Raw genomic sequence first — 25,905 nt, 5'->3', positions numbered from 1 at the left:
ATGATATTCTCCCCCTACATCTTCATATCATCTTTTAAGAAGGACATCAGTCATACTGAATTAAGGGCCCATTCTAGTCCAGTATGACTTTTTTTAAAAAACTATTTATGTCTGTGAGACCCTTATTTTCAAATAAGTTTGCATTCTGTGGCACTGAGAGATAGGACTCCAACTTTTACTTTTGCTGGATGCGGTTCAACCTATAACACTTACCAAATGGTACAAGCGAAAATCAGACACAGACTCAGTATTCTTTTCTAGAGAGGTCTCCAAACTTATCAGATGCCTTTTTTTAATGACCTCTTTTCCCACAGCATAGCACGTTTAACTTTTGGATTCATAGGTGAACACTAACAATCCCTGTGGCACAGATGTGTAAGTTTAGACTTTCCTAAGTCTTATGCTTGGTGAATCATGCAAGGGTGGGGGACTATGTGTTACTTTCCACTTTCTAGCCAGGTTCATTTCTCAATCAATAAATTCTGGGATTTTCAATAATCAATTTAATGAGATCAAACATAGCCTGCTAAGAGCAACCATAGGTGGAAACTTTTCTAGTTACTTCTCAGCTAGAAAACTACTCTGAGTATATTTATAGAAGGCTCTGGTTTATGTCCATAGCACCTCAGGTGTCTCCTAGGAAGGAGAAAATGAGTTACAGGCCCTGTGTGTAATCACCAGATTGCGAGAGGGCTCTAATGATCCCTATTTTTAGGTATTCACATTTTTGTGTAGTTTCCTGTCACATGTTAATTGGATTGGTGTTTGACCAACAGAATATAACAGAAGTCATTATATATGACTTCAGAGACGGGATCATAAAAGATACTGTGGATTGGAGCTTGTTTTTTCTCTAATAAGAGGAGCTGTATCTGATGCCATGAGAACACTCAAATAGTCTTATGAGCTCCAAGCCAGGACCTGAGGCCTCCTGTCAACAGCTAGCAAGGAACTGAGACCTTCTGCCAAGAACCATAAGTGAGCTAGAGTATAAGCAGATTTTCTAGTCCCGGTCAAACCTTCTGATGACTTTAGTCCCCGCTGATATCTTGACTGTACCTTGTGAGAGACACTGATCCCGAACCATCCAACTAAGCCACTAGTCAATCCCTGACTCACAGAAACTTTGTGATAATAAATGTGCTAATTTTCTAAATTTGGGGATAGTTTTAATGAAGCAGTAGATAACTAATACACACAGTTAACTTTTTCAGTGTCTTGTAATACTTTTCTCTAATTTTACATATGTTGGGAATCTGCTTTTCTCCTCCCAGAGTATATTTTAAAATTTCTTACTGGTTTAGGAAGGCCAATAACTATCTTTGTATCCATGGTTCTTCAACATTCTGTCTCCATAATCTGAGCACTGTGATGTCTAGCTACCTACGTCTGAATTTAGCCTGAGTTGCTCTCTGTTTTGTATATGAAAATGCAACAGATAAATTAACTCAAGTTTTGCTAATGGAGTAGGGCAGCACAGAATAAATTCTTGATTGGGGGTAAATAAGAGTGAACTGTTTCGTTTAGAAGAAGGATGAACATCATGCCACTTTCTGATTTGTATTATTAAATACATCCCAGGTTTTAGTTGTTCTGAGATATTGTTATTTAACAATTTTATATTCAATATTCATGTCATTTCCATGTTTCTATAGTTTCACTGAAACTGATTTCTTAGCTTTATTCATGGATTTACACATGCAAATAACACTGAAATGATAATTCCTCAGGGGTTTGCTTTCATTTTAGGACTCCTCTTAATTTCTGTGTCCTAGCTTTGGAGTCATTAGGGATGCCAACTTCATTTATGATTAAAATAGTTTTTTTTTTAATATATAGGAAGATTCTAAATTTTGCAAGATTTCTTAAATTCAGTGTTATTCTAGACAAAGAACTTCTTATTTTTACAGAGATGAAATGTACATTAATTACTTATTCTATAGCTCACATTTCAAGTTTAAAATTCTGCTACAGTTTAACCTGCTCTCATTGGAATTGTTCTTTCCATTATGCAGTTTTCATTATATTTTCCATTAGTGAAAGAAAGCAATGACCCAAGGAATCCATGTGTCTAAGACATATAATTTCAGAAAGCAACAACTACATCATTGATTTTTCCCTCCCAAATGATGTGCTGCAAAAGAGAGAAAGGATGTAGAGATTCAGAATAAAATAAGGACATGTTTCAGCAATATGAAACAATTTCACCTCAGATTCTCACTGAATACAGATTTTTTTTTTATTTTCAAAGACATTTACCCCCAAAAAACACAGTCACAGACTCCCCTTTTTCTCTCTGCTTCTCTCTCTCTCCACTTCCTGTTTGGCAGTAATTTTTTATACATATACTACTTTATTTAAAATGTTCTTAAGAGCCTTTTCATAATTAAATAAAATACAAGCTAGCACAATTTAAAAATAGGTGAAAAACAACTTTTATATAAGCTAGTATAAAGGCATGTTTTTCTTATTAATACTTTATCACTGATTTTATTGAAACGCACCACAAAGTTTCTATGTCTAGAGAAACTCTGGAAGGGTGATACTTACTCTTGAGGAATTCCAGGGAGGAAGAGTAAACGAAGAAAGTTGCCAATGGAAATTCTCTTGTATCTGAGAAAAGTAGAGTGATAAGAAAAAAAGGACAGGAGAATCTCATTGTCAGCTTTAATGTTGAAGAATTAAACTACAGAAAGGAGTGAATGATGAGGCAGGAGGGGAACCAACAGTGCGCTTGCCACTCAACTCCAAAACAGTCTAGTCACTGGACTAAGCAATACATTTCAGAGGCCAGGCGCGGTGGTCACGCCTGTAATCCCAGCACTTTGGGAGGTGGAGGCATATGGATCACCCGAGTTCAGGAGTTCGAGACCAGCCTGGCTAGCCTGGCCAACACAGTGAAACCCCGCCTGTACTAAAATTACAAAAGATTATCCAAGCATGGCAGTGGGTGCCTATAATTCCAGCTACTCAGGAGGCTGAGGCAGGAGAATAGCTTGAACCCAGGAGGCAGAGGTTGCAGTGAGCCAAGATTGTGCCACTATACTCCAGCCTGAGCAAAAAGAGCGAAACCATGTCTCCAGGAAAAAAAAAAAAAGAAAGAAAAAGAAAAGAAATACATTCTAGGAGGCTCTCTCAAGACAAAGATTTGACAAATTGAAAATCGAAGTCAAAGTAGGGCGCGGTGGTTCACGCCTGTAATCCCAGCACTTTGGGAGGCCGAGGCGAGAGCATCACGGGGTCAGGAGATCGAGACCATCCTGGCTAACCCAGTGAAACCCTGTTTCTACTAAAAATACAAAAAATTAGCCGGGCGTGGTGGCGGGAGCCTGAATTCCCAGCTGCTGGGGAGGCTGCGGCAGGAAAATCACTTGAACCTGGGAGGCGGAGGTTGCAGTGAGCAGAGATCATGCCACTGCCCTTCAGCCTGGGCGACACAGGGAGACTGTCTCAAAAAAAAAAAAAAGGAAAAAAGAAAAGAAAATCCAAGTCAATAATAACAATAATGAAGATGATGACAACAGCAAACACACAGTTCTCGTTCATTGAGTGCCTCATTTGATAAATGATACACTAATTAATAGTGGAAGAACAGCACTAAAGGTCAGTGAGGATAATAATGCTGTACAAAAAATATGGAACCCTCTAGTGCAAATTCACATATTTCATAACAAATAAAAAGAGAGAGAGGAAAAAATATTATCAGAGAAGTAAATATCCCTATCCTTTCATATAGTTCCAGGTATTTCTATCCTACTTCCACTTTGAAGGATTTCTGAACTGCATGCAGTAGTTTATAGAAATCATCAACTCTTACCTTTTGCCATCCTGTCCTGATCCCATATTAAATGCAAGTGCTTAGTAGACTTGGGTTTCTCTCTATAAAATTAAGAAAACGAAGAAATTTCACAATGGTCAAGGAAAGATATTGTCATTTAAAAGGAGAAAAATATTTATAATCCATTTAACAATAGTTATTGCTTGTGTATTATGTGCCAAGAAATGTGCTAGTAACTGGGGAATCAAGAATGGGATCAAAGATGCATGCAACCCCTTCACTAAATTTACTGGGAGAACAAAAATGAGTGTGTTTTTTAAAAAATTCTGGATTCAGTTCTTAGTAAAACTCAATAACATATTGCAACTGTATCAGTAGATACAAATTGAAGAGGAACAATGCCAAAAGACAAGATTGTGGAAGGAAAAGATTATTGAAGTAAAACCTCTGATGGGACTTGTTTTCTCATCTTAAAATTTGTGTTGACTCCTCATCTCCCTCCAGCAGCTATTTTATACCACTCTACCATCATTTCCCCCCACCAACCCCTGATATTACTCTAAGTATTGGAGATACAGTAGTGAAATAAACACTCAAAATGTCCTGCCCTCCTGAAGTTTGTCATCTAGTGGACTTGGAGGTCCTCATCTTAGTTGATTTCCTACAGGCATCAGTTGGAGTTGATAATTATCCTTGAAGTAATCTCTATTTGTTTTAATGGTGTCCCTCTTCCTCTTTGATACTTCTTGTCACCATCCTTTCCTGGGTCATCGTTGGCCTTTGGGGTTTTTATTTTCTCTATTTTCACTTATTCCTAGGTGATATTCTTCAATTGCCTGACGATCAAATATATGTTTCTCACTCTAACTTCTCCACTGAAATAAAGACTTATATGCACAAGTTTCAACTTGTAATTATCATTTAGAAACCAATCATGCCAAGCAAAATGTGTAAATAAATCCTGCTTTCACCTAATATTTTCTATGCCGTCAAATAGTATCAATGTCTTTCCAGTAACTTGAGCTAGAATCTTAAATTCATTCTCGATCTCTCTCTTAAAATGCACATCCAGATAGTTCTCCCTGTAAAATACACACCAAATGAATCTATCAAGTTCTGCATATCACTGTTGCTGTCTCCCATGTCCAAGCCATTAATGTGTCTTGTATGACTCACAGTGACATTTCTGATTCACCAGTCTTCACTCTAATCAATTCGTTTTCCACATAGCAGCCAGCAAAGTCTTTAATATTCTATATTTTAATCTTCATAAAGTGGGATGGTAATTACTTCATCAACTCCTCTAGTTTCTTCAATTTATTGATTCTTTCTATTCCCCTAATATCCTCCAATTTTCATCTGTGTTCATCTCTTTCTTGTCAAAAGAGGAATCTATACGGTACACATGTTCTATTATCCAATCTCTTTCCTTAGAGTTATAATACAACATCTGCTTCTAAGTTATTTAAAATATTAGTTTACCAAATATTTTGTCTCTCAAGGACATAGAACACTATCTTTCCAGTATTTGACAAAATATTTTTTTACTACCCACCAAGTGGCCATTAAGCCAATTTAATATTTTAACACTGTGTTACATAACATTGTACCAATTTTTAGACTAATCCAACTGAGCTAGATTATGCTGTGACACTAGAACCCTACCATCTCAGTGACATAAAGCACATTCACACACACACACACACGCACACACACACTCACACACGCACACACACACTCATGTACCCAAACACACACAACACTATTTCTTGCTCAGAGCAGGCCAATAGGAAAACTCATTATAGTCACTCAAAGACTGAGAGAAGCTTCTCCTTTCTTGATTCACCAATGTCATTACAGCAATGAGAAGGAAATGTCGTGAATCAAACACTGTCCCCTAAAATTTTCTTCCAGAGTGGAGCATTTGATTTCTGCTTACATTTCCTTTGCAATAGCAAGTCACATAGATGTATGTACATATCTGCAGAGGGATTGGGGAAACGCACATCTACCATGTGGCAGAAAGAAGAAAATCAGAAAATACTTGGTGACTAGCACTGTTTTAAAACAATGAACATACACTATTTTATGGAGTTTGGAGTTTGTTCTAAGTTCTAAATGGAGCCACTTAGAGAATGTTAAGCAGGCGAGTGAAACTATCCGATATACATTTTTTAAAGGTTTATTTTCTTATACTGGTATGAAACATAAACTAGAATATCTTTATCTTATTCTAAAATACAGTATGAACACAGTTAACCACGTGTTCCATCTGACTGCATATGCATGAGACAGCAACTGTGGGATCATCATCTGTGACGTATTCCCTCTGTTTCAACAGGTGACACAGCCTCCTTTATCTGGGGCATCATCACTTGCCCTGGACATGGGAAAAGAGCACAACAAATGGTCTACTAGCTTGAGAAATACAACTACATTGCTTACCCAGTTTGTTCTACTATACCTGTTGCCTATTGATGGATAATAGTATTTGTAGAAGCCAATAAATATTGCTCTGAAATTGAGTTTAGAAACAACTGAGAAATAAGACAGAGGAATCTGATGGCAGACAATGGTTCAACAGGGTTAAAGTCACATTCCCTAATATGTGCTCTGAATTGAATGTCTTCCCCCAAAATTATAGTTCTCCTCATTGAAGCGGCAGTATTCCCTGATAAGCTTGCAATGTGGATTAAAAGAGAAATACAGAGAGTGATAAACATTCTCTCCTATGGAATGGCAAAAGCTGCCGTTGTCACTGTTTTATGTTTTTGTTGTTAATATTCTTTTTTAGTGGGTGGAGTTCAACATTGGCTCTTTTCAAGCCCTTACAAAAGAAGTTGTGGTTAAGGATATTTTGTTGCACAAGAAAGAGCCTGTAATAGTTTAGGGGTCAGAAAGCCTGGATTTAAATATTTCGTGGCACCAAATAATTGCTTAGTGACTACAAATGAGTATGAAGACACCACTGCTGTGTAGTGTGAACTAGCTAGTCTGCCAGCAGAGACTAATTGGTTGCTCTCTAATGTGTCAGCTTTGGTGTGCTGCTAAGGCCTACAATCCTGGATTTAAATTTTCAGTTATGTCACTGATTAATTACGAAACTTAAGCAAGATATGGTTTTAACTTTCTTTGAAAACAATCAGCTGCCAATTTTGATTGAATATAATATATGGTACACTGTGCTTCATGTCCTCTGCAAATTATCTCATTTAAAGAACCCATGAGAAATATATTGTTACCATGTTTATTTTTGCAGATCAGGAAATTAAGACTTATTGAGGGTAATTTACTAGCCCCAAATCATAGTGCTAGTACCTTCCAGAGCTGTGATTTAAACTAAAGCTGATCTGATACCAGTGCCAGTGCCACCATAGTAGAGCCTTGTTTTGTTGTTGCTGTTGTTAAAAAGTGGGACAAATAATTGTAGCAGGAGAAATCAAGGTTATAAAGGAAAAACATTTGAGAAAACTAAGGATAGATGGTAACTACATTGGCTGCAGTAATTGCTTGGCAGTTGAAAATAATGAGAAACTACTTTTAGGTTTGGATAATTCACAAAGAGCAGTTACGTGATCATGAAGCCCTTTCATGCAGTAGCTACGTTGTGTTGCTGGATGAGTCAATCCTACCAAAATAAGCTTTCAGGCTTAAGAGGAGAGATGCTTGACATAAGGTTAGGGCTCCCTCTACATGGGAACTTTGGGTCTGTTTCTAATACTTCCAGTCATCCTTGGAACAAAGCAGCTTTCAGGATCCTCCTATCATTACATGTGAGGCAGTGGATGAAACTGATGACTTGAAGCTTTAGGGAAAGATAACTTAGGTTAATTGAGAGCAAAACTTGCCACATTGGAATCCAAATAACTGCACTGCATTATGACAAAATTATGTGGTTTTCTTGAAGATTGTCCTATACATGAAATTGCCTTGATCCTAAAGAGAAACCCTAATGAAATAAACTCACTAACTCTTGCCTCCTTTAGTCCTCAACTTTCTATTATGAATCCTACACTTAGAATTTTTAAATGGTCTGCTCTAAGTGAAGAAGAGGAAGGTTGATTTTCTGTTAGAGCTATTTAAATGGATGATATATGATCCATAGTCAGGAATGAAATTAGAATATGCAATCCTAATTTAGAGGTAATTTTAATTAATGACTTAAAGGGACATTTTAAATAAATGACACACCTATCTGTCTTTCTAAATTAAGATGTGAAATACATAACTGGAATGCAAAGCTGCCTCCCCAGAATAGTCACTAAAATATTCAAAGCTGTCACTTTACATGGCACTTGTTATAAATTTAAATTCTGAGAGAACTTTCTTGTCTCCAATTTTGTGCCAATTATATTGAAGCAATACAAATGTCTTATGAAAAAAAAAAAAAGTAACAGTTTATAGAGAGGGAGCCCCTCCCTTAAAAAAATTAGGTAAAACTGAACCATATTCTGATCTTAGCCATTTCTGCCTTTTAAAGAGCTGAATGAGGTTAGTGGCTGCATAATTCAGAGGCGCGGAGGAAATTAGAATATGTTTACTCCTTTTATCTTATAGGGTTTCGTTGTCAGAAGGAGATTAAATATCGGACATTTTATTAATAATAATGCTTTTGCCAGTGTGGGGTGCTAACAGTTGGCACCTGGTGTAGGTGGCCCATTGCTTAGTAGAATACATTAGTGAGCCTTTGTTTCTGCAAAGACAGAACCTCAGTAAGCTGTAGGAGATGAAGTCCTAAGTAAGTGTGAGAATTAAGAGTCTGTGCGTGTATAAGGATTGGTGAATAAAACAGGTACAGAAAAGAGGGGAAGTAGATGGTAGAGAGGAGAGTGCTGAACAACAGGGCAAAAGGCTACAACCCTTGCACAAAGTGAGCTAGCAAGAAATCTCTTTGGTGAAGTGGCCAAAATTTTAAGTTTTAAACATCTAATAAATAATATATTTACTTTGTGAAATATCAAACCTATAAAAATAGATGATTTTTTTTTTTTTTTTTTTTTTTTTTTTTTTTTTTTTTTTTTTTTGAGACAGAGTCTCGCTTAGTCGCCCAGGCTGGAGTGCAGTGGCGCGATCTCGGCTCACTGCAAGCTCCGCCTCCCGGGTTCACGCCATTCTCCTGCCTCAGCCTCCCAAGTAGCTGGGACTACAGGCGCCCGCCGCCTCGCCCGGCTAATTTTTTGCATTTTTAGTAGAGACGGGGTTTCACAGTGTTAGCCAGGATGGTCTCGATCTCCTGACCTTGTGATCCGCCCGCCTCGGCCTCCCAAAGTGCTGGGATTACAGGCGTGAGCCACCGCGCCCGGCTTTTTTTTTTTTTTTGAGACAGATTCTAGCTCTGTTGCCCAGGCTGGAGTGCAGTGGTGCGATCTTGGCTCACTGCAAGCTTCGCCTCTCGTGTTCACACCGTTCTCCTGCCTCAGCTTCCCTAGTAGCTGGGACTACAGGCACAAAAATAAACAGAATTTTAAAATAATGCCCCCGTCCCTGTCACCCAGCTTTAGCAGTTACCTGTGGGTGACCATACTTGTTTTCTCTGTGCCCAGCTCCCTTTCCTTTCCACACTCCTCCTGGATCATTTTGAATTAAATCCCAATCATCCTATAATTACTTCCTAAATTTCCAGTTACTTCTAAAATAAAATGGTTATTTTTAAAAAATCACCACAGTACCATTATTATGCCCTAAAAAGGAATGATAAATCCTCAACATAATTGCATATCTAACTGGTGGTCACATTCTCCATCTCATAATTTCACTTTTTAACCATTTAAAATCACTTATATATCCCCAATCTTAATTAATTTGTCTTCTTCCCTATTTCTCTTTCCCCCTACTATTTTTTGAAGACACGTAGTCCTTTTTCCTCAGAGTTTGCCACATTCTCGATTTTGCTGATTACATATCTGTGGTGTTGTCAAATATGTAATTTTTTTCTCTCTATTTTTTAGAAATTGAAGGTTAGATACAGAGGCTTCATGAGATGCAGATTTAATATTTTTTTGTGAAGAATATAAGTGGTATTGTGTTCTCCCGTCAGGACACAAGGCTTGTGCTACTCTCTCCCTTTTTCTCATGTTATCAACATATTTATTCCTCCATTCAATATTTATGAGAGGGTGCAATTCTATCATTATTTCTTAATTTATTAGCAGGAATATTCCTATAAGGAGTAACTTGAAAAACCTTTAAGAATTGCAGTGTTGGAGCTTCAGTTTTTCTTGCACATTTGGTGAATGTAATGGTATTTAGTGAAATTAGTGTCCATTGGTGAGTGACATTTTTGCATGGGAAAGCACAAAACTGTACAATGTGCTCTCCTTGAACAACAGGACCTAAATAGGAGAGATGGTGAAGTGATAATCACAATTGTTTCAACAGAAGAAGGAGCTAAAATATGAAACTATAATAATTTATTAATTGATTTGTTCATGTGTTAAGTGTTTAACGTAATAACCAGGTAGAGCTTTATTTCTACTTTGCTTGATAAATGTATCAATATTAAAGTTCTCATATGTTGCTTTCTTATAACAGCTATTATTTGCCTTTAGAGAAACACAATTGCACTTGGCCATTGTTATTCTCAGTTATGACTCCAAAGCAGAAAATGAAGAAATAATGCTTCTATTTGGTTGATGCAAATGGAAGACTATAATGAAACATTCTGATAATTGGGATTTTCCATGAGTACACTTATTTTCAACTCATTTTGTAAGATTTTCCTTTTGAAGACATTTATTCTTTTTTTAAAAAATGAGCTTTGTGCCTTTAAGGTCTACTGGTATAAAACTTTCATTATAATCCTGAGAGATCATGTCCCTATTGTAATTCACTTTATGGAGAAAATGAACTGATTATATGGAAAAATGGAGACTCTATAATCCCTTTACAGTTCAGCTTAACACTTTAATTGTAATGGGCGTTACGTGCCAGGGGAAAAATAAACTTCTTTAGTTTATTTTTTTCCTTTCACCACAAATTATTGTCTTCTTCAGTAAAGTTTAAGTTTCCATGGCTGTTAGAAAGGGATAATCAGTATCTATTTTCATATAAGTAGATAATTTCTTATCCAAAATTTTATCACTAGATACCACTATCTACACAGTGCAATTATTAGCTCAGTGTCTTCTTCTCATCATTGATCACAATATATTTTGCAATGTGCTTGCCGAATGGTTCAATACCATCAATGTATGCACTCAGTCAAACATTTAAATATCTACCATGTGACAAACCCTGTGCTAAGCTTGATTTCTTTCTTCAAGGGACTTATACAAGTGCAATCCATTGAGATAAATATCTACAGTTGTGTGTAGATATGTAAAAAATAAAAATAAATATGTAAGAAATAAATTTATCTATGACTTGGGGGATGAAGAAAGGAAGATGAACCAGATTAAGAAAGGAAGCAAGAAGAGGCAAGGCACTCCAAGCAGAGAGAGTAACATGTACACAGTCACTGAAACACAAGTCAGAGGACCTCAGACAGGCCTGATCATGGTCATTTGCCACATGGCATTGCTTCCTCTCTTCAGCAGTACATAGACTTGATCAATTGCACCAGAGAAAATAGGACCACATAGTATGGGCCATTCCATTCTCAAGAGACAATTTATAAAATTTCTAACAGGGGGAAAGATTGGAGGCAGTATATGTAATATGACACTTACACATTTTAGTATATCATGAGAAATATTCGATAGTTTTAAATGTTGGGTAGTTTTCATATCTCTGTGTGAGAAACTAGCATTAAATATTCTTGTATTCTAAATCATTTGGGGTGTAAAAGCGGGACAGAGGTCACCTTGTCAGAGAGTAACATAACGACAAGTTAATGATCATGGACCTTTGTCTGGACAAACCTCTTCCTATCTACCCTCAAAAAAAAGTAGGTGATCTCCTTTTTAGAAATATAAAAGGCCCACCAACAGGTGAGAAAGCAATATACATATCTAATATCTCATAATTACTTAATTACTTGAAGTTATTGTGAGTACAGAATGAAGGAATACTATAAACAAAAAACTTCTAGTCTGTCTCATGCTGTTCTGAACTTCTGATTTATACCTTAAAAAATAAAACAAACCAAAACCTAACGAATTAATCAGTAACCTGAAAAGTTAATGATGACTGCCTTATTTTTGTCCAGAAATTCCTCTAAAATACATTCATAGAATTGCATTAGTTCAGTATTGTTGAAGATGTAGGGTATAAAAAATTTGAGGGAAGAATTGAGGGATGCTGATGCTACACCCCAAGGGAGATGTCCAGAGGAAGTTTTTACTTTATAACTTCTATTACCTATCTGAAGAAAGAATATGGAGAAAGAGAGAGGGTTAATATGGGGCATGAGGGAGTTTAATCATGCAACTTGTAACGACTGGAGTTGGGCCTCCAACTAAGACCTTCTGCCTCCAGAATCTGCTCTCAGTCATTTTACGGTACTCTCAACATGTATAGAAGGTAGCCAGATGGAAAAGTTTGCTGCTGCAGTTAGGGAAACAGATATAATTTGTATTAAGTTGTAAAATACTTGGAAACATAGGCTGTTATATCATTGAATGATAGACTTTTATTTGCAACAAACTTGCTTTCTTCTGTTTTTCTTTCTAAAATACACTTCAGCTCCTTGTTTCTTTTGCATTAAAGATACTGACACATACATTCTTGGGTATTTGTTTTTCCTTCCATAAGATTCTGTTTCTTGTATAGTTTGGGCCAAGTGTAGATTTCATTGAGCTTTTTCAAAGAGTAATGCTTCATGTTCTTTTTGTATATTATAGAATGTATTATCATTAAAGAACATCATAAGAATTCCTGAATAATTACATCTAGTACCTTATAAAAGGAGAGAGCTTACAGTACTTTAAAGTTAAGCCTACATATATTACACTTACATTTAGGAAAATGCCAATGGATTGTTTTCAGGTGATAATACTGTATTAGCCTGAATACTATAATGACATTTTTGAAGGAAAGGTTACTTAGTATCATATATTATATTCATTGACAGTATGGGTACCTACTATTAAAGATAACGCTATAATAAACATAAATATATTACAAATTAATAAATGCTTAGTTGGCTTTGCTAATCTGTTGTGATGTACAGGTTTGACCTTTATGGCAGTGGACACAAAACTGAAAATTACCCCACAAGCAGTTAGGGATCCAGAAGATAATTATTAGTGTTAAACAGGTGACTGCATATGTGTGTGTTTTCCTTTTCATTCCAAAAATATTTCCAAACTGACATTTACCGGGTCTTGTTCTAAACATTGGGAATAGAGCAATGAACAATTGGGGAAGAAAGTCTTCGCAGAATGTAGTTAGCACTTGCCTGTAGGAAACAAACAGTAAAGCTTGGACTCAATATAGAAGTTATATTTCTCAAACAAAACAAAATAATTTAAATTTTACCATACACTGTGATAGACCCTGTGTCACAGTGTGACTCCAAATCACCCAATTTATAGGCCAGATAAGATGATGTCCCGTGGAATTTTCTAGTATGAGAGGATTTGTTAAATAAAGATGATTGTGATTGTGATTAACTGGTTCAACTCAGTAATTTGAACTTGAGATGCAGAAACAACAGAATTATAAACAGAAAACAACTGAATTATAAGCAAATACTAAGAAACCTAATAGACCACAAACATATTAAATGTTCATAGGAGTATATGGATGGGTTAAAAAAAAATGGCTCTTATCTGAAAATGTTTATAGTTTCATGAGGTCATACAGACATAAAATCAAATAGTTTCAAGAGTTACATAGTAATTTTTAGAAATTTTAGGGGCTACATAACAAGTATATTTATTGTCTACATGAGGTGTTTTGATATAGGCATGCAATGAGAAATAAGCACATCATGAACAATGGGGAGTCCATCCCCTCAAGCGTTTACCCATAGAGTTACAAACAAGTCAATTATACCCTTTATTTTAAAATGTACAGTTATTATTGACAATAGTCACCACATTGTACTATCAAATACTAGTCTTATTCACTCTCTGTGTGTTTTTTTTTTTTTTGATACCTTAACCATCGCCATGTATGCCCCATCCCCCCACTGCTTTTCCCAACCTCTGGTAACCATTCTTCTACTCTCTACGTCCATTAGTTCATTTGTTTTCATTTTTAGATTCCACAAATAAGAGAGAACATGCAATGCTTGTCTTTCTGGACCTGGCTTATTTCACTAAACATAATGAACTCTGGTTCCATCCATGTTGTTTGTTGAAAATGAATGGCTCTCATTCTTTTTTCATGGCTGAATAGTACTCCATTGGATATATGTACCACATTTTCTTTATCCATTCATCTGTTGATGGACACTTAGATTGCTTTTAAATGAGGCTATGTCAATAGAAGTATGCCATACTTTTGTATTAAGTAACCAGCAGTTGGCACTTTCAGATTACTTATAATATTGTTCACAAACAAATTAAACTGAACTTTAAGAACATGTGTATATGTAAATATATACATTGACATTTTTCTGTACCTAAAATGAATAGACTAAACCTAAGAATATTTACAGACTCCGAGAGAAACTACCAAATCCACTATTCCTGCAGAATGAGGTGGCCTGGCCTTAGGCGTATGTGTTCATGAACTTTGTCATACGATCCATAATTATGGAAAGAGCTGATTGGATAAGATGAGGATATTTGCCTCCTAAGCATCCAATTTATAGCCTAGGTAAGGTCACATGGAATGTCCTAGTAAGAGGATTTTTTCAATAAAGATGATTGTGATTAACTGGATCAACTCAGTAATTCGAACTTGAGATGCAAAGAGACTCACTAATAGGGGCAGAAACGTAATGAACAATGCCAATTTGCAGATGCCAAAAAGTAAAAATGCACATAAGTAAGCAGAAACTGTGAAGAGTGCCTTTTGAAATACTTTTATAATACAGAGGAGGTGTGTGGTTTATAAGAATAATAAAAATAACACACATTGGTTGGAACGGAGTCACTATTATGCAGAGATTGCTAGTACACAGATTAACAAACAGTGGCTTCAAATAGACAAGGATAGAAACCAGTCCCCAGAACCATCTTGGTCCTGAGTGATCTTGTTTTTGAACTATATGCCAGTTTCCTCCAATCTCACTATACAGGCTTCTGTTCCTTGCATGATGTCAGACAGGATAGCTTTTCCTGATTCCAGTGAGTCTAATTTTAGCATTTTATTTTAAGACAAACAAAAACAACAATAACAATTTTTTTGAATTGAAGGAACATGAATGTGTTTCTGTTCCTTGCAATTAAAACTATTGCAAAGGGAGTGATATTCTAGCTCAATATGGCAATGGATGAAAAAAAGATGAAACATAGAAAAAAATCTGCAGTAATTGTGTGGAAGAGGAAAACAGGGGCCTTGATAAAGTCACAATGAAAGGAGCTACTTTTATTGATGGGCAACTCTGTGGCAGGCTCTGTGCAAAAACCTTTTATGTATTATCAAATTGAGTTCTTATAGCAGACTTTCAATAATTAAAAATATGTATTTTATTGATAAAAAATTAGACTAAAATGGGTAAGCAACCACTTAAATGTTAAACAACTTCTATTTAGAAGGTTCATTTGACTCTCAGACCATTCTTTACTTCTGAAAAAACTTTCTTTTCTGAAAGAAGAAAGTTTTTCTCCAGGCTAAATTTCACTGTTTTCTTGATGAGGAAGATAATGCAAAGGAATAGATGAAAGCTTTTCTTGCAGCTTCATTCAGTCTTTCTCATGTTTATGCTTCAGTTAGTTTAGTAACCTATTTATTGTTCTCATTCTATATTGTTAGTTGAGTCATTATTAACTTAATATGTTTATTCTCTTCATAAAATTCCAGAAACCCTAGGCATGAGTTGTTGATCAAACTCAGTAGAAAAATAAAAACACCCACATTACACAAATGACACACAATAATTGTAAAAGTAAATATATGTCATAAGAAACTGTCCACTTCTCCATTATCTCCATTGCTACCACCCTCCTCAAGGCAACTGTCACTCCTCATCTAGACTATCATCATCACCCCCTACCTGGTCTCCATGATTGTACTCTTCCAATGAATTTGAATAAAACAGTTGGAGCTGCCTTATGGAAATATAATTCAGATTTGTTTTATCCCGTCCAAGTTTGCTTAATGGCTTCCTATAGTTATACTAATGGCTTCCTTTCAGTTATACTAAAAGGATAAATGTTTTAGTTATACTAAATGCAGGCTAGATCCTGCATTAAAGTTCTTTAAGTTTAATGCTTATTAAGTTCTTTAATGCAGGCTGAATCCTGAAGGATCTAGCTGCTCCCAATCTTTTGAAGGAACTAGCTGCTTCCAACAGTTGTCACAGTTGTGATCCCTAGGGCCTGGTCACTCTACCTTTCTGTCAGTTGCATGAATTCACTAAATTAAATCCCACCTTAGATCTTTCTCATGTGTTGCTCCCTCTGCCTGGAATGTTCAGTCTCACTTGTTTTCTTCATTCAAGTATCACCTTAAATGTTACTTCCTCAGAGAAACCTTTCTCAACCAACCTACCCCAAGCTGTTAATCATTCATTCTTTCTCATGTACTTCTGTTTGCTTTTCCTCAAAGTGTTTTTTCACTAATTGAAAGTATTTTTATATGGTTACTTATTTGTTACCTGTTTCCACAATCCCTTTTTCTTGAGTGTAGGAATCTTGACTATTTTGCCCACAACTATATCGCCTGTGCTCAGAGAATTGTTTCTATCACACTAGAGAGGCAAGCATTAGGTACTTTTGTTGTAAATGGAATTGAAATATTATTTATGTGGGTGCATTGTGGGAGGTTTGACATTGTTAGAGATAAAGCTCATCAGGATTAGAATCTGCAGGAAATGATGGGCTTTATAAAAGAGTGGGCTTGGCCAGGCACGGTGGCTCATGCCTGTAATCCTAGCACTTTGAGAGGCTGAGGCAGGTGGATCACCTGAGGTCAGGAGTTCAAGACATGCCTGGTCAACATGGTGAAATCCAGTCTGTACTAATAATATACAAAAGAAAGAAAAAATTAGCCAGGTGTGGTAGTGGGCACCTGTAGTTCCAGCTACTTGGGAGACTGAGGCAGGAGAATTGCTTGAACCCGGGAGGCAGAGGTTGCAGTGAGCTGAGATCTCACCACTGCACTCCAGCCTGGGCAACAAGAGCGAAACTCCATCTCAAAAAAAAAAAAAAAGCAAGTGGGGAGTAGGCATTTTCCAAAATCAATGGCTAATTTGCTAAAATGTTTGAATCAGGGGAGTGACATTTTTCCAGCCTGCGTTTTAGAAAGATCAGTAGTTTTGGAAAAAATAGTAACAACAGAAGTATGGTAATAGTAATAGTAGTAATTAAATAATAATAATAATAATTATAGTAGTAGTTGTAGTAAACAGATATTTGTAGTAAAGACAAGTTATAATAAAAGTAGCAATTCCTTAATGCAACCTTACTATGCACTAAGCTCTAGGACATACACTTTATGTGTATATTATGTATATATTACACATGTAATATACATATAGTATTTAGTAATCAGAATAGTAATTGTTTAATCTTCATAACCACCCTATGTAGTAAGTACTATTATAGTTCTTATTTAATATGTGAGAAATCCAGTAACTCGTTTGGCAAAGACAATCCCACCACAAAGGCTATGTGGTGATAAAATAGCTGAAATCTGCCAAGTACAGGATTTGTATTGCAGAGCAGGTGGAACTCAGGGGGAACTTCCACAATAATATTAATAGCTTTTATCCAATCACATCTACTTTAATCCAGTCACATATCTAAGGCTTGGTATGTTTAAATAGCTTCAAATCAGTAAGCAAGAAAGTGGAATGAATACTTTGACACAGGTTTTTTCACCTCCAAGATTTATGCTTTTAAAATTTTATTTTGGTATGTGTATATGTTTTGGACTACATTGTGTTCTCTCAAAATGTATACAATGAAGCCTGACTCCCAGTACCTCAGACTATGATTGTATTCAGAGATAGGACTTTATAAGAGGTAGTTAAGTTAAAATAAGGTGATTGGGATGGGTCCCAATTCAATGTTATTGGAGATTGGAAAGAAGAGTAGAATAGGATCTACAGAGTGACGCTAGAAAGGTATGCGCACAGAGAAAGCACCTAACATGAGAAAATGGCCATCTGCAAGCCAAGGAGAGAGTCCTTGAGAGAAATCAAACCTACCAGCACCTCGATCTTTGACTTCTGGCCTCCAGAACTACCAGAAAATAAATTTCTGTCTTTAAACCACTCAGTCTGTGGTATTTTGTAATGACAGCCCTAGCAAATGAGTATAGCCTATGTTATTTTTTCTTATCAAACTTATAAAATCAGCTAATTTTTCAAATTTAATTTACTTAATATTTTCTATGGGACAAAATTAATGCTATTTTATTTTAATGAAACATTTCTTTTAGAACCCAAATCCTTTCTAAGTTGAATGGTATTTCTGTCTTTAGGTGTTTGAGGAATTGCCACCACTGTTCACAACGGCTGAACTAATTTGCACCCCCACCAACGGTATATAAGCATTCCCTTTTCTACACAGCCTCTGCAGAATCTGTTATTTTTTGACTTTTCAGTAATAACCATTCTGACTGGTGTTAATATAATATCTGCTTGTGGTTTTGATTTGCATTTCTCTAAAGTTCAGTGATGTTGAGCTTTTTTTCATATGATTGTTGGTTGCATCTATGTCTTCTTTTGAAAAGTGTCCATGTGGTTTCCCCACTTTTTTATGGAGTTGTTTGTTTGTTTCCTGTAAATTTTGATCCCATTACTGGGTATATACCAAAGGAATAGAAATCATTCTATTATAAAGACACGTGCATGTGCATGTTCATTGTAGCATTATTCCACCTAAATAGTGGAATCACTATTTGGAATCAACCAAAATGCCCATCAATAATAGACGGGATTAAAAAAATGTGGTACATATACAGCATGGTATGCTATGCAGCCATGAAAATGAATGAGATATTGTTCTTTGCAGGGACATGGATGGAGCTGGGGCATTATCCTTAGCAAACTAACACAGGAATATAAAACCAAATACCATGTGTTCTCACTTATAAGTAGGAGCTAAATTGTGAGAACACATGGACACATAGTGGGGAACAACTCACACTGGGGCCTACTGGAGTGTGGAGGGTGAGAGGAGTGACAGGATCAGGAAAAATAACTAATGGGTACTAGGCTTAATACCTGAGTGATGAAATAATCTGTACAACAAATCCCCATAACACGATCTTACCTATGTATGAAACCTGCACTTGTATCCCTGAACTTAAAATAAAAGTTAAAAAAAGAACCCAAGTACTGTCAAAGGTATATACAAAATATCCTCCTACCCATGCTTCTCAGCCTGGATTTCTATAGATTTGTCATTAGATTACCTTTCTGTAACCTGTAGAATGTTCAACTGCGTATTCTAAGCATCTACAGTAGTGTGACACTCTTATAATAGCTGCTGAATAATAAAATCCACCAAATAAGGGCAAATTAGAATATTTTTCTAAATAAAATAAAATAAAATATTATCTCAGGCACAACTTAGACTTCTGCAAAAGAGTATAGATTAACATATTTTTTAAGAGAAAAGTACTCATAGGTATCGTTTATTTTGCTCCCTTGACTTTGTGGTTATTGGGTTGACTTGAAGTTTTGCTTTGTGAGGCTAAAAATCTCCACTTTATTCAGTGAGGCATAATTGCTTCTTGCAGTTAAGATTAATTACCTATTTAATATCTGGGAAGATGAACCCCTGCTGCTAAGTTTTATGATTTCTTCCTTCTCTGTAACATCATATGCTCCTCTGGGGCTATGGGTAATTAAGCCCTTAACTAACTGCCTTATTATAACTTATTTCAATGAATGCTTTGTTTTTCTTTCCCTTTAAATCAAGGTTTTCTTACTGGTATTTTTTTTCCTAGGAGTGTGTGTGTGTGTGTGTGTGTGTGGCCACACCTGCGCATTGGCATCGGAGGGATTGCTATCTTTCCCTTTTGGGCAAAACAAGTCTAGTCCATTATGGACTAGATAGCTGCTTTTTGTTCTCCAGTTGTGCTAGCCAGCTAAAGTAGAATTTCCTCTGACCTTAGAGGTATGTGGCCCACCCTAGGTCCATGATTGAATTTCAAATGCCACCCACCTGATATGCATCTCTCTGTGTCTTTCCATTTAGGAAACTCATAAATTTCTTCAGCCACCATCAAAGAGATAACATAGATTGAGCTCTTCTGTACCAGGCAATATGTTAGGGCTTGGGTATACAAAGATAAATGAGATATGGCTTCTGAGCTTAAGCAGTTCCTAGTAGTTAGCAAAATAGATGAACATATTAAAAACTATTCCATACAGTCCCTAAATAACTTTAATGAGCTATAACTTTTCAGTTATGAATGTACACGCCTACCCTGCTCCATTTCCTTGTTATTTCCTTAATCTTATTTACTTAGTGTTATTATTCCCTTATTTACTTATTCTTCTTGCACTTTAAATGCAAAGGAAGATGTGAAGATTCTTATAAAGCATATTCCTCAGTCTCCCAGAAGGTTCCGAGGGAGGTTGAATCTCTGAAGTAATCAATTATTTTGATCAGGAGATTGCTTTTCTGAAGTAGCATTAGTTATACCATAATACAGACTCCTGGACTTTGAAAGAAACGTGGTATTACTCAGTCTTTCATTCTACTGATTAGTTTGAGCAGCAATAATGGAAAGTCTTTGCCTGGAAAAAAAAAAGAATGAATAAAGGGTGATTCTTTTTATCACAATCTGTTGAGTAATGACGTAGCTAAGGAAAACCTAAAATATTCTATGATTTGACTTGTATTTTCAAGTCAATTCCGCATTTCTAAAATTCCGCATTTCTAAAATAACTGATTTCTGCTGACCTTGACACATTTTGACTCTCAAGTTCTATTTATATTTTAAAGCATAATCAACTTTTATTTTCTTTTTCTCTACCACCTGCACTCCCCATATGAATAACTCGGTGTAGATTCTTTCATATTTTTCATTTTCATCAAAATCATATACATGAATATGCATAAATTATATATATGAGTGTGTACAAATTGCATGTGTATACACTTTGAGACAAGGTATACACATACACATATACATATGTACATGTATACAATTTTCATGTGTGTGTATATATGCATACATATGATTCACGCACACACACATATACATAATGAACATGGTATACACACACACACACACATATAATAGACATATTTTTTTATACACACCCATATATACGTACGGAATTGTAAACCCCTAAAATCTGAGACAGGTCTCAGTCAATTTATGAAGTTTATTTTGCCAAAGTTAAGGACCCATGCCAGTGACACAGCCTCAAGAGGTACTGACGACGTATGACGAAGGTGGTCAGAGCACAGCTTGGTTTTGTACATTTTAGGAAGACATGAGACATCAATCAACATATGTAAGATGAACATGGGTTCGGTCTGGAAAGGTGGGACAACTCAAAGCAAAGTCAGGACAACTTGAAGCAAGGAGGGGGCATCCAGGTAATAGGTAGATTAGAGACACATTTGCATTCTTTTGAGTTTCTGATTAGCCTTTCCATAGGAGGCAATCAGATATGCATTTATCTTAGTGAGCAGAGGGATTACCTTGAATGGAATGGGATGTAGGTTTGCCCTAAGCAGTTCCCTGCTAGACTTTTCCCTCTAGCTTAGTGATCCTGTGGCCCCAAGATTTATTTTCCTTTTACAGAATTTTTTGATCTTTAGTTTTCATATGAAATCATAGTACTTTTATCATATGGAAACTTTTCCAAGCCAACTTGTATAGTTCTAATTTATTCCTTTTAATAGCTTTTTATTTTCCATGGTATTGATATACAATAATTTATTTCACTATTCCTGTATCAATGGATGTCAAAATTGTTTTAATCCTTTTTTCTTTTTTTTGTGTGTTTTTCATTGTGTTTTTGTTCCACCTCAAATAACTCATAAACTCAACAACAACAAAAATAATCTCATTAAAGAATGAGCAAAGGACATGAATTGAAATTTTTTCAGAAGAAGACATAGAAATGGCCAAAAAGCATATGGTAAAATGCTTAACATCACTAATCATGTGAGAAATGCGAATCAAACCACAGTGTGAAATTGTCTTTACACCAGTCAAAATGGTAAATATTAAAAAGGCAAAAAATAACAAATGATGGCAAAAATGCAGAGAAAAATGGAATATGTATACGCTGTTGGTTGGAATATAAATTAATACAATCTCTATGGAAAATCTCTTATGGAGATTTCTCAAAGAATTAAAAATAAAACTACCATTTGACTCAGCAATTCCACTACTTGATATCTATCCAAGGGAAAAGAAAACATATCAAAAGGACACCTGCACTCCTGTGTTTTGTGCAGCATTATTCACAGTAGCAAAGACTTGGGATCATTTTGGCATCCCAAAATGATGGGATTACAGGCATGAGCCATCACATCTGAACCACTGGCAAAGGTTTTAAAGAGTAATAATAAATCCTATGGATGGATGACATGTTGGGAAGAAGCTAATTGTGGGGCAATGAACAAACCTGTTCAAAAATTATTTTGGGCCCTCACTCTAGTTACTGGTGAGATGATGCCTGCACCCAAACTCTGCTTCCCACAGGACTAGTAGCTACCTTCGACCACCAGAAAAATAAACTTCAGGGTTTCTAGGTTTTTGGCAATTGGCTTTCTCCAAACCAATGTCAATATCTGACAAGAAATATCTGTCTTATCTGGCACAAGCTAGAATATTTATTTCTCCACTGACAAATTTACAACAGTGAATAGGGTGCCTTTCTTGGAATATTTATGCACTGAGTGTGTATCCAATAAGCTGCTCTATCCCTGGCAGGAATTTCTAAGTATCCATCAATGGATGATTGGATTAAAAAAGTTCATCTCATATATATATATATACACACACACACACACACACATACACACACACATATATACGCACACATACACACACACACATATATATATGATGAACACTATTCAGCCATAAACAAGAATGAAATCATGTATTTTGCAGCAGCACGGATGAAACTGGAGGTCATTATCTTAAGTATAACAACTCAGACACAGAAAGACAAATATCACTTGTTCTCATTTATAAGTGGGAGCTAAAAAATGGGTACACATGGGTGTATATTGTGGAGTGACAGTCAATGCAAACTTGGAAGGCTGGTTGGGGTTGGAAGGGAGTGGATGATGAGAAATTACTTAAAGTGTACCATGTATTCATTTGCGTGATAAATACCCTAAAAGCCCTGATATCACCAGTACACAATCTAACCATGTAACAAATTTAACTTGTACTCCATAAATTTATACAAATAATTCAAATTAACAATGACCAGCATAGTTTGAGTAAATATTGAGCAAGTTGAGAACTTTTATTTTCACTATCAAGCAAGGTGGGTCCTGTGATGTTTGCCACCAACCACACTCTAGACTTCAGGACACTTTCTGTAATATTACACAAAAACTTTTAGGAAAATTTTTACAACAGAGTTCAACAAGAAGAGGAGCCACAGATCCTCAGTCTTCATTATCACCCACAGAAATGAAATTCCTGCCAGGGATAGAGCAGCTTATTGGATACACACTCAGTGCATAAATATTCCAAGAAAGGCACCCTATTCACTGCATAGGTATTATTATTCTTTAAAACCTTTGCCAGTGGTTCAGATGTGATGACTCATGCCTGTAATCCCATCATTTTGGGATGCCAACCTGGGAGCATCACTTGAGCTCAGGAGTCTGAGACTGTCCTGGGCAACATAGCAGGACCTTGTCTCTTCTAATAAAAGTAAAATAAAAAAAAAAAGAAAGAAAAAAATAGCCAGACATGTGGCATGTTGCTGTAGTCACAGCTACTCCAGTGGCTGAAGTGGGAGGATTGTTTAAGCCCAGGATACTGAGGCTGCTGTGAGCTATGATCAGGCCATTGCAGTTTGGCCTGGGCAACAGAGTGAGACCCTGTCTCAACAACAACAATGACAACAACAACAACAAAACCAACAAAACCAAAATAGCGTTTTGCCAGGCAGATGCAGTCAGATGAGTACAAAGATATTCTGTTATCTTTTGCGATATAACAAACTACCCCCAAACTCAGTGGCTTAAAATAATGACAATGTTTGCTAAGGAATGTGCAGTGTGGGTAGGACTCTACTGGAGATAGCTCATTATTCAACTTCAGTTGGGCTTGCTCAAAGGCTGTGGGCTGGACTCATCCAAAGGCTTACTAACTCATTTGTCTGGCAAGTTGACGGTGGTTGTTGGCCGAGATTTCACCCAGGGTAGTGGCTAGAACACATACATCTGAGTTTTTCAAGGGCTCTTTGGCTTCCTCATGATGATGGCTGAGTTCCAAGGGCAAACATTCCAGGAAAGAAATCTCAGAACTCCAGGAGAGTCATCTAGCATCACTTCTACCTCATTATAGTCATTAGAAGTCAGTGAATAAAGCTGGTTTATATTCATGAAGAATTGAACTCCCCCTATAATTGGGGTGAATTTCAACGAATCCATGAAATAAAACCAACACAATAGAAATAACTCATTGTCTCTTCAATTTTTATTTTTTTGAACCACTTATTTTCAGCATCTTGTTTTCTCATATATTAATTTTTTATTGCATCATTACAAATTACCACAAACTTTGCAGCTTAAAACAACACTCATCTCATAGATTCTCTAAATTTGAAGTTCAAGCATGGCTTCTGATTGTGTGTGTGTGTGTGTACATAAATTCTATATATATAGAAGCAATTCTATTGTTTCTATATATTATATATATAGTATAAATATTGTATAAATTATATATAAGAATATATAATATATAGTTATATATAAAAGTTTCTATATATATAGAATTGTTTCTATATATAGAATATATATATATAGAGAGAGAATTATATATATATTTTTTCTTGTATTGTTGTTTATCTCCTTCTGGTCAATTTGTAAAAGCTGGTTATATGCTAGAGATATTGCCCTCTGTCTTCTGTGTTTTTTGTTTAATTCTCTACTTTTGTACATTAATATTTTATAGAATTTTTTAATTCATAAAAATGTTTTAAATTTTTACTCAGTTTTAAAAATTGGGCTGGTGAAACATTTATCTACATCTGTTTCATCCAATAGCAATATAAATTTAAATTCATAAAATTATATAAATTTAATTAATGTATTCATGTTAATTAAAATTAAATAAAATTTAAAATTTAGTTCTTCAGTTTCAGTGACCACATTTAAGTGTCAGCCGACATAGGAGCTACAGTATTGGGCAGTAGAGATACAAAATATTTCTATTATCACATAAAGTTCTATTGGACAGTGCTGGTCTAAACTCTTTTAAAACACCATTTAGATGTTTTAAATTTTTCTATATATACTTTGTTATATATTCATTAATTTTATATTTTATCTTTATTGATTATTTCTTCCTGGTGTATTTGGTTTATTTTGTGTCATCTTTCTCACGTGTTTTGTAAGCTAAGATCTCCCTTCCTTCCTTGCTCCCTCCTTCTTTGCTTTCTTCTTTCTTTCCTTCCTTCTTTTCTTTTTTTCATTCTGTTATTTATTATTAAAGACATTTAAGGATATACTTTTTGTTTCAGTTTTGCTAATTCTTAAAAGTTTTGACAGGGCATGGTAGCTAACGCCAGAATTCCAGCACGTTGGGAGGCCGAGGCAGGCAGATCATTTGAGGTCAGGAGTTCGAGACCAGCCTGGCCAGCATAGTGAAACCCTGTCTCTACTAAAAATACAAAAATTAGTTGGATGTGGTGGCACACACCTGTAATCATGCTGTGATTTGATCTGTTAAGCAGAAGGGGTTATGTGAGCAGACCCTGAAAAAGACAAACATTGACTAGTAAGACGTCTGTATCATTTGATAGTTCCACATACTCCCGAGCAAGGGGTTATATGTGATTGTTTTACCAGAGGTGTTAGCTGCTTCTCTAGGCCTGGAATCTTCAGGGACATTGAACCCTTAAGGTTTTTCACTTAGTCTATCTAGTGTTCCCATCCCAAGGCTCGGGATCCAATTCCTTTCAT

At 35.8% G+C, this 25,905-nt stretch overlaps 1 long non-coding RNA gene across 1 annotated transcript in view; it reads left to right on the top strand.

Moving 5' to 3' along the window:
• The first annotated feature begins 743 nt into the window (after window positions 1–743).
• LOC114671068 (uncharacterized) overlaps window positions 744–25,905 on the top strand; it is a 41,851-nt gene continuing 16,689 nt past the window's right edge. The window contains exon 1 of the long non-coding RNA XR_003720969.2: window positions 744–978. This is a non-coding gene — a long non-coding RNA (uncharacterized LOC114671068). The remainder of the gene's footprint in view (window positions 979–25,905) is intronic.

The sequence above is a fragment of the Macaca mulatta genome, chromosome 11, assembly GCF_049350105.2.
Source record: "Macaca mulatta isolate MMU2019108-1 chromosome 11, T2T-MMU8v2.0, whole genome shotgun sequence".
In the NCBI taxonomy this organism is placed as follows: domain Eukaryota; kingdom Metazoa; phylum Chordata; class Mammalia; order Primates; family Cercopithecidae; genus Macaca; species Macaca mulatta.
This window is presented reverse-complemented; position numbering and strand designations above follow the sequence as displayed.